This window comes from Pogona vitticeps, chromosome 2 (assembly GCF_051106095.1).
Source record: "Pogona vitticeps strain Pit_001003342236 chromosome 2, PviZW2.1, whole genome shotgun sequence".
Classification (NCBI taxonomy): domain Eukaryota; kingdom Metazoa; phylum Chordata; class Lepidosauria; order Squamata; family Agamidae; genus Pogona; species Pogona vitticeps.
The window spans coordinates 7,043,703-7,060,326 of NC_135784.1; the positions used below are offsets into that span (position 1 = coordinate 7,043,703).

The 16,624-nt window shown below is 46.6% G+C and overlaps 1 long non-coding RNA gene across 1 annotated transcript; it reads left to right on the plus strand.

Annotated features, from left to right (window-relative positions):
• The first annotated feature begins 171 nt into the window (after positions 1 to 171).
• Positions 172 to 16,561, plus strand: LOC110070141 (uncharacterized). Its single transcript, XR_013542450.1, has 5 exons — positions 172 to 327; positions 1,696 to 1,771; positions 3,120 to 8,380; positions 9,084 to 9,202; positions 12,864 to 16,561. It is a non-coding gene; the product is annotated as an uncharacterized LOC110070141 (long non-coding RNA).
• The last annotated feature ends 63 nt before the right edge of the window (positions 16,562 to 16,624 follow it).

Below are 16,624 nucleotides of genomic sequence, written 5' to 3' on the forward strand. Positions count from 1 at the left end.
AAAATGGGGGGAAGGAAGAGGCGGGAAGAACCCTCAGCCTTGGCTCCTCCCCCGGCTCCTTTCAGTCACTCTCCGCCCCCTCCCCCGCTTTCTTCTCTCTCTCTCTCTCTCTCTCCTGGGGGAGGAAAAAAAAGGAGGAGGGAAACAAGAGAGCGACGTAGGGCTAGAGCGGCTGCTGGGAGGAGCTCTGCGTCGACCCGGAAGTGAGAGCCGTGCGCCTGCCTCTCTTTCCCCTTCCACCTCTATGGCTCTCTGGGGGGGGGAGAAGAGGCGCTTGCTGGGAGGGGGGGGCCTCGGGAGTTTTCCAGCATCAGGACCTGGAAGGAGGTGGGCAAAGAAATTGGGGGGCATACGAGACGCTGTGGGTTGGGAAGGGGGCTGGAGAAAGAGAAGGGGGGCTGGAGAGAGGCCTCCCCCCCAAAAGAAGGAAAACAGAGGAAGAATCAAGGCAGCCCCCCCTTTTCTTTTCCGGGTCTCCTCCTTGGGGGCATCTTGGGCGGGGGGGGATTTCAAGACCTGGGATGTCTGGGGAGGGTCCAGATCCCAGCCCTTCCAAGCAAAGCTCCTCTCTGTGCACGTGTGAGGGGGGTTGTGGGTCTCATCTCCTGATTTCCCCTCCCCATTTTATTTCCCCCTTCTCCACCCAAAGTCTCCAGGGGCCCCCCCAGGAAATCTCTCGCCCCACACCTTTGACGAAGCCTTGGAAGAGCTCCTTAAAAGATACCCGTTCCTGGGGGGGGGGGAGAATTGGCCTCAGGGCGGGTGCAAGAAGGAGGAGGAGGAGGAAGTAAGGCTGCAAAGTGGCAGTGGGTGGGGAGCAAGGGGGATAACCCATGGGCTTGGGGGGGGGGAGAGGATGGGGGATCCCCTGCCTGGGAGGAAGCTGGTCTAGGCGACTGACTGTCTGTCTGTCTGTCTGTCTGTCTGTCTGTCTCTCTCTCTCTCACACACACACACACACACACACGCACACAGAGAACTATTGCCCTTTAGGAATTCTTAAGGAGGCCCCTGCTCTTGTGTGGAGGATCTGGACAAGAGGCCCAATCGGATTCATCTCAGGGCCAGATTCCAGGCTGGGGATCCACTGCAATGGAGAGCTGGGACCGTTTCCAGTTTGCCTCTTTTACGCTGCCCCAGAGCGAACGTAACTAAATTAAACCTGCCAATACCAAGAAATATAATAGAGACTCCTATAAATAGAAAAGGCAGAATACCCGTCTAAAGTTCCCAGGTTCTGCCTAGAAGAACAGAGTGAAGGGCAGGAGAAAGGCTCACAGGTTTTCAAGGGAAAAGCGATTTAAAACGGTCCTGAAAATTCCCCTTAAAATTTTCCCCCCAAAGGTTCTGCAGGGGAGGGTGTGGCATGAACACCCTGTAGAATATGCCCTGTTTATAGCTGGGGGCATTATTAATATTAGTAGTAGTAGTACTGCCTTCTATGGCAGCTGCCCTTGAGGGAATAAGGCCCGAATAAGGGAGCATTTGTCTCAAGGGTCGTCCTTGAGCGGCCCTTCCTTCTCCTCTTCTCCTGCTTTCCTCCCTCCCTATTATTTCTGAGCTGCCTTTCCCTTCTCCTTTTTCTTCCCACCGGAGGTAGAAAGAACAAAAGCATCTGCCCTAAGAGAAAAGCTTTTGGTTTCCTTTGTTCAAGAAGCCTCCAGATTCATCTTTTTTCCCTCCCCCCCCCCCCAGATATGAAAGTGAGCTAATCTCTCTTCCATCTATTCGGGACCCAAAGAGAAGAATTAAGAGTCCAAACATTTGCAAGGTAGGTGAGATTTCTTTATTTGGATCAGAAGTCCCCCCCCCCCGCAATTAACAAAACATTTGTTTGTTCGTTTAATCGTGTCCAACTCTTCGTGACCCCATGGACCAGAGCAGGCCAGGCTGTCCTGTCAGAACATAATATGCTGTAAAGAGGAGATAATTATGTGACAGACATTTCGCCCAGAGGCAGGTCACCCCGAGATCTTCCCCCAGATAACTTCCATGGCCCATATTGAGGGACAGAGAGGGCCCAGAGATGGGTGTGACCTTATGATTGTTGCAGGATTTGGCTTTCTTCCTGAGATGACCAAGTGGAGGGGGGACCAACCTGGCTGGCGGTGGATCCCCGGATGCCTTTGCAAGGCAGGGAAGGGGAGAACCAAGGAGAAAACAAGGCACACGGTGTCTTCCTCTGGAAAGGCTCCTGCACGGGGAAGAGGGGAGTTTTCCCCCAGCTTTTGCGAAGGAACAAGATGTGGGGAGATGGTGTGGGGGAGTGGGTGTCACGTGCTGTCAACCATGAATTTCAGAGAACAGGCCCCTGGCTTTCAGGGAACAGAAAATGGAAGACATGCATACATGATAAACTGATGCTCAAGGTATCTCAGGGTGGGCTGGATAGAACGACTCTCAGGTCAATCCATGGTTGGTCATAGACTCCAACTCAGAGAGGGCTGGTGGATGATTCTTCCTTAAACTGAGGGGAGCTGACATGAAAACACTCAAGGCTACCAAGGGTTCCTAAAGGCCAAAAATCATGATTCTTTGAGGAAACACCTAGATTAGGGCTGTGGGTGGTTCCTCACCTACGTAGGTATGTAGTAGCACCCATCAGGGCATTTTGCCAAATTGGTAAAATGGTTCGAGGCATGTCGCCAAAGCATTTGAATAATGGGCACAGTGGTGGTATTTTATTCTCCCAGTTTCAGGTTCTCCGAATCGGTCCTGGCCTAAGAGAAACACATTCTTTTTGATGCCGGACCTGAACTGATGCATTTGAGATAAACATATATACCTTTCTGAGAAAGTCACTCATGGGGCTGTGCAGGTGGCAGGAGAAGAGTAAGACAGCTGTGAAAACAACTTCCTTCATCCTGTTATCAACAGGCTGAACATTTTTTCTCTTATTTTATGAGACTGATTACTTCAAATCATGTGATCCCACTCATTCTCCCATGCACATTTTATATGTATTAGTATACCTAATTAGTCCATATACACTGGAAGGATGGAAGTCTCAGTGAACCTTGAGCTGCTTACCTGGAATGGAACCCAGGTCGTGAGGAGAGTTTTGGCGATAGTACTGCATTTTAACCTCCACACCACACCTTCTCTCTTTTCTCAATCAGGTACAAACAGAACAACAAGAATTATATGGAATAGAAAAGAACCGAATGTGAAGGCGGAAAAGAACAAAATTAGACGCCAAAAAGGAGGGGAAAGGCAGAAGGGAAGCCGGCCCAGGACAAAGGAAAATACATCTCCAGCTTCTTAGGGCTCTAGTATTCATGGACGTCTAATTATAGAAAAAAAGATACCGAGAAAAAAGGAAGAAGATAGTGTCCCATTAGAACAGATACAGTCATGTGGGAAAGAAAGTGCATTCCCTTTTAATTCTATGGTTTTGCATATTAGGACATAATAATAATTTTAAAATCCTGATCCTTAGCAGGTCTGAAAATTGGGTAAATACAACCTCAGATAAACAACAACCCTTGACATATTACACTGTGTCATTACTTATTTTACAGAAGTAAAGCCAAAATGGAGAAGCCATGTGTGAAAACCTAAGTACACCCTTACTGCTTCCACAGGAATTAACAGGCTAAGTGGCAGCCAGATGCTGCTAACCCAGTGCTGATTATCAGCAAGTGTGACCACCTCTATAAAAGCTGACGTTTTAGCAGTTTGCTGGTCTGGTGCATTCAGGTGTTTGTTAACACAATGCCAAGGAGGAAACCCATCAGTAATGATTGTAGAGAAGCAATTGTTGCTGCCCATCAATCTGGGAAGGGTTATAAGTCCATTTCCAAACAATTTGAAGTCCATCATTCTACAGTGAGGAAGATTATTCAAAAGTGGAAAACATTTAAGACAGTTGCCAATCTTCCCAGGAGTGGACGTCCAAGCAAATTCACCCCAAGGTCAGACCGTGCAATGCTCAGAGAAATTGCCAAAAACCCAAGAGTTACATCTCAGACTCTACAGGCCTCAGTTAGCACATTAAATGTTAAAGTTCATGACAGTACAATTAGAAAAAGACTGAAGAAGTACGGTTTGTTTGGAAAGGTTGTCAGGAGAAAGCCTCTTCTCTCTAAAAAGGACATGGCAGCGTGGCTTAGGTTTGTCAGGTTGCATCAGGACAAACCACAAGATTTCTGCAACAAGGTCCGTAGGAGAGACGAGACCAAAGTGGAGATGTTTAGCCATAATGCATAGTGCCACATTTGGCAAAAATCAAACATTCCATATCAGCACAAACACCTCATATCCACCGTCAAGCACGGTGGTGGAGGGGTGATGATCTGGCCTGAACCAAGAAAAGAACTAGGAAATTTGTGGGAAATTGCTGGTTTGTTGGTTCTGAAATAGAGAACCTGAACTGACCCAAACCATGAATGTTTTAAGAGTTTTCCTGAACTTCCTGGTTCATTGCTCCCCACCCCAATGGCTTGTGCGTACCCCCTTCCTCCTGCTCCCCACCCCTTTCCCACTATCCCATCGGCTCCCTATCTTTTGCTGCTGCCACTTCTTCCTCTGTCACCATCTTGAGGCAGCCCAGTGGCTCCTGCACACTGGGCTGCCTCTGTGTATGTGCCTGCAGACTGGCTCTAAATTTTTTTAAAAAAATAATAATTTTGGGGTGTGTGTGTGTGTTTAGTCGTTTAGTCGTGTCCGCCTCTTCGTGACCCCATGGACCAGAGCACGCCAGGCCCTCCTGTCTTCTACTACCTCCCGGAGTTGTGTCAGGTTCATGTTGGTTGCTTCGCAGACACTGTCCAGCCATCTCATCCTCGGTCGTCCCCTTCTCCTCTTGCCATCACACCTTCCTAACATCAAGGTTTTTTCCAAGGACTCTTTTCTTCTCATGAGATGGCCAAAGTACTGGAGCCTCAGCTTCAGGATCTGTCCTTCAAGTGAGCATTCAGGGTTGATTTCCTTTAGAACTGATAGGTTTGTTCTCCTTGCAGTCCAGGGGATTCTCAAGAGCCTCCTCCAGCACCACAATTCAAAGGCATCAATTCTTCGGCGGTCTGCTTTCTTTATGGTCTTTTGGGGTAACAGTCCAGAATTCTCTTTTTTTTTTTTTTTTTTTTTTGAGAGGAAGCTCCACTAACACCCACAGGTGGAAGTTCCTCTGAGCATACACCCACCTCTCAGTTGACAGATGGGTGCATGCCCAAAGACAACGACTATCTCTCAAAAAGAACAATTAAAAAAATTAATTAAAAAAATTTCAGAGGCAGCCCAGCTGGCTTCCGCAAGCTGGGTATGCCTTTGTGCATGTACTCACCTCTCACCTGAGATGCCGGTGCATGCACAGTGGCAGCCCTGGACTGCCTCTTGAATTTTTTTAAACTTAAAAAAAATTATTTTAAAACATTTTTCAGTGACGACCTGGTAGAGGGTGCCGACGGGAAACTGGCTGGGCTGCCTTTCAAGGTGGCTGCAGTGGAGGCCATGGCAGCAAAATGTAGGAAGGCAATGGGGACAGTGGGAAGGGGTGGGGGGAGTGGGTGTTCTTCGTTGCCCTGGTGGGCCCTTTTACAGGCCGACAAACTGATGAACCCATTCGTGGCTCATCAGGGAAACGTTCAGAAATTTGTGGTATGCAGGCTTCCACGAACCACCATTTTTCTGGTTCATGCCCATCTCTAATTCCAAGTTGCACATATGAATGTACAACTGAATGGCTGAAAAAGAAAAAATATATTAAGGTCTTGCAATGGCTCAAAGTCCAGACTTCAACCTGATTGAAATGCTGTGGTGGGACCTTAAACAAATGTCTGCAAACCTCAGTGAATTAGAGTTGGCCAAAATTCCTCCATAACGATGTGAGAGACTGATAAGGTCATACAGAAAATGATTACTTCAAGTTATTGCTGTCCTGATACATAAAATATAGAATTCAATGAGGATGTACTTCCTTTTTCACATGACTGTTGTTGTTTAGTTGTTAAGTCGTGTCCGACTCTTTGTGACCCCCATGGACCAGAGCACGCCAGGCCCTCCTGTCTTCCACTGCCTCCTGGAGTTTGATCAAATTGATGTTGGTAGCTTCGATGACACTGTCCAGCCATCTCGTCCTCTGTCGTCCCCTTTTCTTGCCTTCACACTTTCCCAACATCAGGGTCTTTCCCAGGGAGTCTTCTCGTGAGATGGGCAAAGTACTGGAGCCTTAGCTTCAGAAATGTACATTCAAATATACATCAGATTGGAATAAGCAGAGTCCAGCCTGAGGAAAAACCATACCAATGCACGGAACACTCAAAAACTGTGACAATGAGTAGTAATTGTATTTCACATGAAAACCTCTTGAGAGGGAGGAAATTTTTTTTAAGTGTGGAGAGAGCCTCAGCCAAAGCAGTTGCTTAAGTAGACATCAAAGAATTCACACCGGAGAGAAACCATTTCAACGCACGGAATGTGGAAAGAGCTTTGGTGCTCTCAGTACACGCTATTAGCAGTGGCCTCAAGCAAATGTAGAAAGAGTTATAGCAATAGCAGAAACCTTATTAAACCTCCATGGAGTAAATTTTTAGTTCTAATGTGTGGAAAGTGCTCATGTTTCAACGTGGAAGGAACTTCAGTTAAGGCAGAATACGTCTTTGATATGAAAGAGAGATTATCAGAGAGAATAGATGTCCGGGGGTTGAGTAGATGTTCAGTAGAAAAACTATGGTGTTTTGTTCCCTTCCTCTTTCAGCAGAAAGCAAACTGCAAATCTAGATGAGCAAAACTGAATCTTTTTTTTTGTCGTGCTGCCGTTTTCTGGTGCAGGATTGTATTGACAGACGGAATTTGGGGAGCAGGGAAGAAGAAATAGAAAATGTGTATGAACTTCTGTTCCAGTTATTCAAGAATAGATAGGACAAGGAGCTCCCGTGTCTGGAGCTGACGTCTTTAAGTGGCTGCAAAATCATTTGGACTTGGTCCAGATTAAAATTCCACCAATCTATATTCATGGGGGGAGGGGTGTTATGCCCAAGCATTTGGTGGTTTTCACTAGACAGCTACTTGTGCAACCAACTGTGGAATCTGACTGCATGAAGAACCACACAACAAACCATGATCCGAACCAAACGAATGAATGGGCAACTGCGCCTATGGAAGCACTTCCTGGTGTTAAGAAATTTCTGGTCCATCATGCTTATGCCTAGCCGTGCTTAGTATCTGTAGTACCATTTTGCATTAGTGTGCCATGTTAGATGTTAAGAAACTTATAAGTATTAAGTCCTGACCTTTCACTAACACGAGGAAAGGAATGTGTAGAATGTGTTGTTAAAATAAATAGGGGAAAAAAGAACAGGGTGACATTTTTCTATGCTTTTAATTGTATTTATGGTATTATAATTTTACCTTCATTTCACTTTATGATTTTTGATTTCCACACCTATATGTTAATGTTGCTGTTTGGCTGCCAGATGGGCAGTATATAAATAAAATAAATAAATGGGAAGGTGATGAGACAGCAGAAAGAGAGGCCTAAACAGAGGAAAGAAGCCAGAAGTCAGCTATATCATGTTAGCTATACTAGCTAGCTGAGGGTTGCAAATGAGGTCAGTAATATGTGATGGGTATGGTCTATAAACACTAGCGCACAGTTGGGTGTCATCCTTGTACTACTGACATTGAATCCCAGAACATTCCCAGATGTTGGATTGCAGTTGAAATTCTTCCCCTCAGGAAGCCATGAAGAGGAGAAATGGAGGGGGGCAGAAAGCAGGGAGTACAACTAAATACACACAAAATATATAAAAATCACAAATTCCCCTGGAGGGAAGAACAGCCCTTCCCTGCGAGAAAAACAAACTTCTGAAGGGGAAAACTCAGGCAAATCCCCTCAGAGGGGAGCCAGAAGTCCAGCCTGAAGGGAAGAAAGAGAAGAACCGCCTGAGGGGGTAAAAACGGAAGAACCTGGCCCACCGCCCTCTCTAAACTGCCCCTCCCTCCAACTGCCAGGGAAGGCAAAGCGCCTGCTCAGAGCAAGGTGCTCAAGGGCTGGGAGGCGGAGCCCTCCTGCTTTCGAGCCTGCGCACGGAGGCTAAAGGAGATCCCTGAGAAGGAAGCGTTCGGAGTGGGGTGGCTGGTTGGAGCGACGCCGGTGTTTCCAGATCGGGTGTGTGTGTGTGTTTGCCTTCGATCGGCCATTAAGCGCCTAAAACAAAGAAGCAAAGAGCGAGAAGGTGATTGATCATCGAAAGTTGACTATTTGGTTTTTTATTCTGGCCTCCCTGAGCAGGCGTCCTCGTGGTTCTTTTTTCCTTCCCGCCCTTTTCCTCCCCTTTTTGGCGGGTAAAATTGGAGGCAGGAGGAAAGGGCTGGTCCTGAGGGGAGGAGGAAGGCGCCGGCCGCCATCTTCTCCTTCACGGTCCTTTTCCCTTTGAAGGTAGGTGTGTGTGTGTGTGAGAGAGAAGAATGAAGGAGGGGTGGGACTCTCACAGGCTTCTTTCTTCCCCCCCACTTTCCACCCTCCCCCAATTAGCCCACCCCACCTTCTCTAAGGAAAAAAACCCATGCAGGGTGGGGGGGTGAAGAAGGGTCTCGCCCCTCCCCCTTTCAGGTTTCCTCCCCTTCCCCTCTCTGCATGAGGGGGGAAACCTTCGTGCCCCCTCCTCTCCCAACAAAAAAGGAGGCGCATGAAAGCCTCCCCCCCAGGCTTTGTGCTTAAGGGTCCCATTTTGAGAAGGGGGGAGGCGGGAAGAGCCATTTCCCTCAGCCTTGGCTCCCCAGGCGGGATCCGAAGCCTTCCTTCCTGTAATGCTTTCTGCCGTCCCCCCACCCACAAACATTCATGGAGGGGGAGGAAAAAAAGCACGTCCTTTTTTTTTGCTGCGTCTCCTACTTGGGTTATATTGGGTGGGGGGAGAAATTGAAGATGTCTAGAGAGGGTCCAGATCCCATCCCTACAGCCATGGGGAGTTGCCTCTGTTCCTTATGAGCAAGGCACTCATCTCACTGTGTGCATGGGGGTCCTACTTGGCTTTCTTGTGAGGAGACCCTCCCCCTTCTCGATCCCTGTCCCCATGGGCTTAAAAGGGGAAGGAGAGACAATATCTTGGGGAAAAAAATATTATTTTTTCCTTCTCCAGGGGCTCACAGGAAATCTCTCACACCACACATTTTACTAAACATTGGAAAAGCTCCTTAAGGCTACCCGTTCCTGGGTGGGAATTGGCCTCAGGGCGAGTGCAAGGAGGAAGAAGAGGAGGTAAGGCTGCAAAGTGGTGAGGTAAGGGGGGTAATCCATGGGCTTGAGAGGAGAGGATGGGGCTCCCTTGCCTGGGAGGAAGCTGATCCAGTCACCTTCCCTGGGAGGTGCCATCTCCAATGTCCTCTGAACATCCTTGCCTTCTGCATGCACGCACGCACACACAGAGAGAGAGAGAGAGAGAGCGAGCTATTGCCCTTTAGGAATTCTTCAGGAGGCCATGATTAACCTGCTCTTGTGCTGATGATCTGGATGAGAGCGAATCGGATCCATCTCAGGACCAGATTCCAGGCTGGGGGTCCAGGGCAGGAGAGGGGACATTTTCCAGTCTTCCTGGCTGGAAGGCTTCCTTCTTATGTTTACTTAGTTATTAGTTAGCTAGAGCTATAGACACGATTGCACTTAATGCCCTCTCCAGTGCAGAGCCCGCCCGGCGCCCTGGTTTAACCAGGACCTCCGGGCGTTGAAGCGATTTAGGAGACAGCTAGAGCGCAAATGGAGAAAGGACCCGACGGATTATAATTGGATAGCTGTTAAGGTTGCCACTAACCTTTACCTGGCTAAGGTAAAGGCTGCCAGTCGAGCATACTTCGCGAACCGGATAAGCGAAGCGTCCAACCAGCAGGCGGAATTATTCCATATAATACGCGACCTATCTGGAATTGGTCGGAGTGATAGGCCTCCCCCTAGTTTTTCACCAGACCAATTTACAGCATTTTTAAAATCGAAAGCAGAGGCCGTCTCTCCTTTTTTGAATACAGTGAGTCGAGCAGAGATGTCCAGTGCTCTGTCTTGCCCAGTGATTTTTGACTCCTTTCAGCCTGTCACACCTGACTCCGTGGCCAGGGCTCTTGATCGCTGCCGTGCCACCACCTCCTCCTTGGACCCTTGCCCGGCCTGGCTAATCAAAGCAGCCAGACCAATAACAACAGAATGGGCCACTGTAATAATTAATGGGTCTTTCCTTCAGCGCAGATTTCTATCTGCCCTTAAGGAGACACTCATTAGGCCCATTAGGAAGAAACCCAGTTTGGCGGCGGACGAAATTGGCAACTATAGGCCCATCGCCAATGTTTCTTTCTTAAGCAAGGTGGTCGAGAGGGTGGTGGCCGACCAGCTCCAGGCGCACCTGGATGAAACGGATGCCCTGGATCCATTTCAGTTGGGCTTCAGGCCGTGCCATGGTACAGAAACGGCATTGGTCGCCCTGTGTGATGACCTATTGAGGGAGGCTGACAGGGGCAAAGTGTCCCTGCTGGTCCTCGACATCTCAGCGGCCTTTGATACCATTGACCACGATATCCTCCTGGGGAGGCTCTCTGAGCTGGGAATTGGTGGCCTGGCCCTAGCCTGGCTCCGTTCCTTGGAGGACCATCCCCAGAGATTGCAGCTTGGGAAGAGTGTCTTGGCCCCGTGGAGTCTCAATTGTGGGGTTCCACAGGGGTCGATTATCTCCCCAATGCTGTTCAACATCTACATGAGGCCGCTGGGTGGGGTCATCAGGGGGTGTGGAGCCTTGTGTCATCAATATGCCGATGACATGCAGCTCTACATCTCCTTTTCAACAAACACAGGAGATGCCGTTCTGTCCCTTCAGCGCTGCCTGGAGACTGTACTGCAAAGGATGGAGGAGAACAGGCTGAGGCTGAACCCAGACAAGATGGAGGTGGTGAGGGTGGGCGCCCCCACAATTTGGGATCTAGGAAACTCCCTGTCTTTTGGGGGGGTGACTCTGCCTGCCAGGGACGGGGTCCGCAGCTTGGTGATCCATTTGGACCTGGCGCTCACTATGGAATCTCAGGTGGCGCTGATGGTCCACACCGCCTTTTTTCATCTTAGGCAGATAGCCCAGCTGCAGTCCTACCTTGATGTTGGGGCACTCACTACCTTGGTACATGCTCTTGTAATCTCAAGATTAGACCACTGTAATGCGCTCTACGAGGGGCTGCCTTTGAGGCTGTTGCAGAAACTACAGGTGGTGCAGAATGCGGCGGCCAGACTACTTAGCGGAGTGAAAAAATATCAACATATTTCACCCACTCTGGCCGCATTGCATTGGCTGCCCATCCGGTTCCGCATCGACTTCAAAGTGTTGATGCTTATGTACAAAGCCCTAAACGGTTTAGGGCCTCGATACTTGGCGGAAAGCCTACTCCCACCAAGATCTACCTGTGTCACTCATGCGAGCCAGGAGGTGAGGTTGAGGAGCCTAACGCCGAGGGAGGCCCGGAAGGAAAAAACAAGAAATCGGGCCTTCTCTGCGGTGGCTCCTTGCCTCTGGAACAACATACCTCCTGAAATTTGCGCGGCTCCCTCGCTGGGTATCTTTAAAAATCAATTAAAAACATGGATGTTTCGGCAGGCCTTCCCTTCAGACAATTCCTGATGTCCTCTTCTCTCTCTTTTCTATCATTAGTTCCCTTCTTGTTTAAATGTTTTTATTATGTAAAAATTGAGTTATCCATATTTTATTGTGTTATTTTATGCTGTTAGCCTCCTAGAGTGGTCTTAACCGACCGGATAGGCGGGATATAAAATAAAATAAAATAAAATAAATAAATAAATAAATAATTACTTTTTTACACCACCCTACTCGGAACAAACACTCTGTGGCTGGCATAGAAGTGGCTGGGATCTCACATTACAGTTAACAGCCGCCTAGAGTGGTCGCAATGACTAGATAGGCGGGATATAAAGTAAGTAAATAAATAAACAGTAAAGGTAAAGGTTCCCCTTGACAATTTTTTTGTCCAGTCGTGTCCGACTCTAGGGGGCGGCGCTCATCCCGCTCTTCAAGCCATAGAGCCAGCGTTTGTCCGAAGACAATCTTTCCATGGTCACATGGCCAGTGTGATTTAGACACGGAACGCTGTTTACCTTCCCACCGAGGTGGTCCCTATTTATCTACTCGCATTTGCATGCTTTCGAACCGCTAGGTTGGTGGGAGCTGGGACAGGCGACGGGTGCTCATTCCGTCGCGTGGATTCGAACTTACAACTGCTGGTCTTCTGACCGTGCAGCACAGGCTTCTGCAGTTTAGCCCACAGCGCCACCACGTCCCTGGCAAAAAAACAGTAACAAAATCAGAAATTAACCCATAAATGTATAGGCATAAAAATAGAAAAGGCATAATGCATTCTGCTGAAATGGATATGGTTACATTAAAATTAAAACCCATGGTATAACACTCCCAGTATCTACTTAGAATAACATGGTGAAGGCTGTGGGAAATGCTCACAGGTTTTAAAGTAAAAAGCCATTAAATAACTCATGAAAAATCCCATTTTTAATTTTTTTTCCAAAGGTCCCGGGGGGGAGGGTGTTGAGCGAACCACCAAAGATAGCTTGTTCCAATAGAAGGGCAGAAAAAAATGCCCCATTTGTAGTTCTGGAATCCTTGCCTTTCTTGCAATCACCACTTTCTGTGAAAAATGTGGTGAGGAGATACAAGCCCATAATGATAAGAGTTTTTACCTCAGAACTTGAGATGCCCTTCTTCCTCCTCCTTCTCTCACCTTCCTCCTGTTTATTTCCAACCTGCCTTTCCATTGTCCTGCCCCAGAAGATAGAAAAAAGACAAAGACGCCTGTCTTAAGGAAAAGTTTTTGTTTCCTTTAGCCGAGAATCCCCCAGATTGATGGGGTTTTCCCCCCCTTTTCAGGCAGGACATGAGACTCAGCTGCTCTATTCTTCCTTTCTCAAGACCAAAAGCAAAGAATAAAACTCCAATACATTCGCAAGGCAAGTGATGTCTATTTTTTTAATTAGAAGCACCACTCTATGTATTTATTTAATTACAGCTGTACAATGGGCAGAATGCAAAATGTTGTAAAGCTTAGAGAAACATGTCAGATAATTTCTCCTCAATAGCAGGCAACACCATGAACATTTGGGGGCCCCGACCACCAGAACTTACAAGATCCTTGATGAGGGACAGAGAGGACTTGGAAATGGGTGTGACGGCCTGTTCTTCTCGATCCTCACAATAGACTGTGTTGATGTGAAATCCCATTTTCCTAGGTTCACTTTGGTTCTGTCAACTTCAGCCTGTAGCCTATGAAGTGACTCCCAAATAACCCAGTTATCTGTGTGATTGAGAGCTAGATTTTGACAATTTTCCATCCATGTTAAGAGATGGGTAGTTCTTTCCTCCCACATCAGAGCTCTGGCATTCTCTTCTTTTCTTTCAAGATCCACAAATATTTGATTAAACATTTTGCCTTGATTTTAATCTGGGAGGAGAAGGGGGGAGGCAAAGAGCGGGTGTAAAATTAATGTAGATGCTTTGAGACTTTCTCTGCCCACTGTTGCCGGTACTTCTCCCTTTGTTCCCAGGGAGGGGCTTCAGGCCCCCAGGAACAATTCCACACTGTTCCTTGAGTTCTTGCTTTGCATGGACTAGATAGCACTAGAGTGGAGGATTCACCTGCTTAGTAGCATTTGGGCTAAGGGTGTCTTCCTTAGCTGGTTCCCAAGTGGTGCCTCATTTAGCAATGTTAATTGGTTAAAAAAAAACATCGCTATGGGAAAACATCGCTAAGCGAAACACCATTTCCCATAGGAATGCATTGAAAACCAGATAATCCATTCCAATGGGAACGGATTACCGTCCTTAAACGAAAATCACCATAGGAAACATCGCTAAGCGAAACGCGGTTCCCCCATTAGAATGCACTGAATAGGTTTCAATGCATTTCAACGGTTTTGACAGGTCCGTTTTCGCTATTTTTAAAGTGTCTTAAAATATTCAGAAACTGTTTTAAATGCTTGGATTCGTTAGTGCACCTTGTAAAACATTTGCAAACTTAATTTGGCTTTGTTCTGAGTCTATGTTAATTTTTGGTGAATTCCCCCCCCATTGAAATTCATTGAACTGTAGGTTTGACCACTGTACCTATTTGCCGTAGGATGTTACCTGTGGAGACTTTTTGTTTATAAAAGCATGGTTCCAGAAGCACCAAGGAATGCTTGCAAGGAGTGGATGAAGTAGCATCTTCCCAAACCATTGTGGGCATGAGCCGCCTGTGTCCTAATCCAGCTGCCTAAAACACAGCCTCTCTAGACATGTGCAGAGGTTTGTTTGTTTTATTTTTTTCTTCCCAATTTTGCTCCACCCAGCCCCACATTCACCAAGAGCAGGTGTGGTTGGCAAGATGCAAACCCTGGTCATCCTGGCATGGGGCTCTCCCAAATTTCTCCTTTCCTCTTCTGGGAACCAGACGGATGAATTGAGTAAGGTGGAAGAGATGTTTCTCCTCTTGCCTCCCTCTAATGTAGACCTTTTTTTAAAAAAAAGTCCATGGGCTTCTGTGCAGTTTGATTTGAGAACGTTGCATGGATTCCATGGCGGGTCTCCTGTACTTGGGAACAAACTAGGTTGGTTGGCTGGAAGTAGGTAAGAAAAGCAAAGGCAAGGAAAAGAGGCAGAGGTATCAGTCTGGACCTCTGGGGACCTGATCCCAGGCTGTGGGGAGGCATGACAGGAAAGGAGAAAAGTAGGTGACCAAGAAGTGACACGGAATGCTATTAAAAGGAAGCTTTTTCTGTGGGTTGTTGTAGTTTTTCTCACTGGGTCCTCCAGTATTGTAAAGAGCGGAGCTGTGTTTATTAGAGGGGCAGAGGAGGTGGCAAAGTAAATCTGTCTCTTTTGAAAATGATATTCCATGAAGAGGAATATGAAATACCAGTTTCCATGGTGAGAAGGAGGGGAGGGGGTGCCTGGAGAGGATGAGACCAAGAGGAAGACCAGCATCCTTGGGAGAAATGGAATTTGGGGTGGTGGTGGAGAGGGTTGGGACAGCAAAGGTGTCCTTCATTTTCTGGGGCAGCAGGAGATTTTCCTTTGGAATCCCACCCGTGCATTGTAAGCCCCCGCTTACAATAAGATCAGATCAACAGCCAGCATTTGCGTATATACAGTGGTGCCCTGCGTAACGAGTGCTTCATTTAGTGACGAATCCACATAGCGATGTGTTTTTGGCGATCATTTTAGCTTTAGTTTTTAATGGTAAAACATCGCTTTGCGATGATCGGTAAGGTTTCACTTACCAATTTTCGCATTGCGATGTTTTTAGAACAGCTGATCCAAAATGGCTGGCGGGTTAAAAAAAATGGCTGCCTGCTGTGCTTTCGTGCCCATTCCTCGCTTACCGGGCAGCGAAAATGGCGGCCGTATGGAGGATTTTCGCATAACCGTGAGTTTTTTGCCCATAGGAACGCATTAAACGTGTTTTAATGCATTCCTATGGGCTTTTTTGTTCCGTATAGCGACGAATCTACATAGCGACAATTTTTCCGGAACGGATTATCGTCGCTATATGGGGCACCACTGTATGTGGAATGTGGGAAGGTATTCCTTTAAGGAGAAAATGAATTTGAGATCTTGGGAAAGTCATTAGATAATCTGAATAGAAAATCTGAATTTGGATAAATGTTGCCTTCTGCCAGTAAGTTGGTGCCACTTGTATATGAAATATCAAGTATGATATTTCTTCCACTTATCTTCACCCCTCCTTCATTTGAATCTAGTTCAGCTTTCTGTACAGTATATGTTCTGCGTATAGATTTCACAGATAAGGTCATAACATGTGATCTTGAGTGCCTCTTCTTTTTTGAAATACAGCTTGAACATCAGGCATTTCTCTCTGCATAAAAGGTAAAAGCTTCTGTTTTAGCACCTTCAGCATCACTTTGCTTGCATGGGAAATTATATCAGTGGTGCTGTAGTTACAGCACTCCTTGGCATCTCCTTTCTGGGGAATTGGAATGTAGCTATATTGAATATTCCCAATCTCTTGATCATTATTTTGCTTTTTTATTTGTTTGCATATTCTTGTTAGGATTTTGACAGATTAAGACTCTATAGCTTGTAATAGTACTATAAGATGTCCCTTTATCCCCATTGATTCATTTCTTCCTCATTCTTTTAGAATAGTTTTCACTTTTAGAACTACAGATCCTTTGTCATAAGATTCCTCTTCAAAGGAATATGTCATCCTTTTAACTCTTCTGCTCTCTTTTTTCTCTTTTTGTTGTCTTCCTCTATTTTTTTGCACTTGTTGTTATAGTAGTTCTCTAATAGTAGAACATTCAAAAGAATGATGGAAGAAACAGCTAAAACTGTAAAGACAAGAAGCTCCTACTACAGATTTTTCAGTTTTATCCTAAAATGTTGGCTGTTTTATTTCTAGTTTGTAATGGTATATTTTGAAACAAAACTAAAATTTTTGGTAAAATAGGTGCTTTTACTATCACTATTCTGCCAAATAGTGATAGATTTAATTTAGCCCATTTCTTTTTCCCCTTTATTGTTGTTTTAGTTCAGTAGTTAAGTTGTGTCTGACTCTTCGTGACCCCATGAACCAGAGCACACCAGGCCCTCCTGTCTTCCACTGCCCCGTGGAGTTTGGTCAGATTTATGTT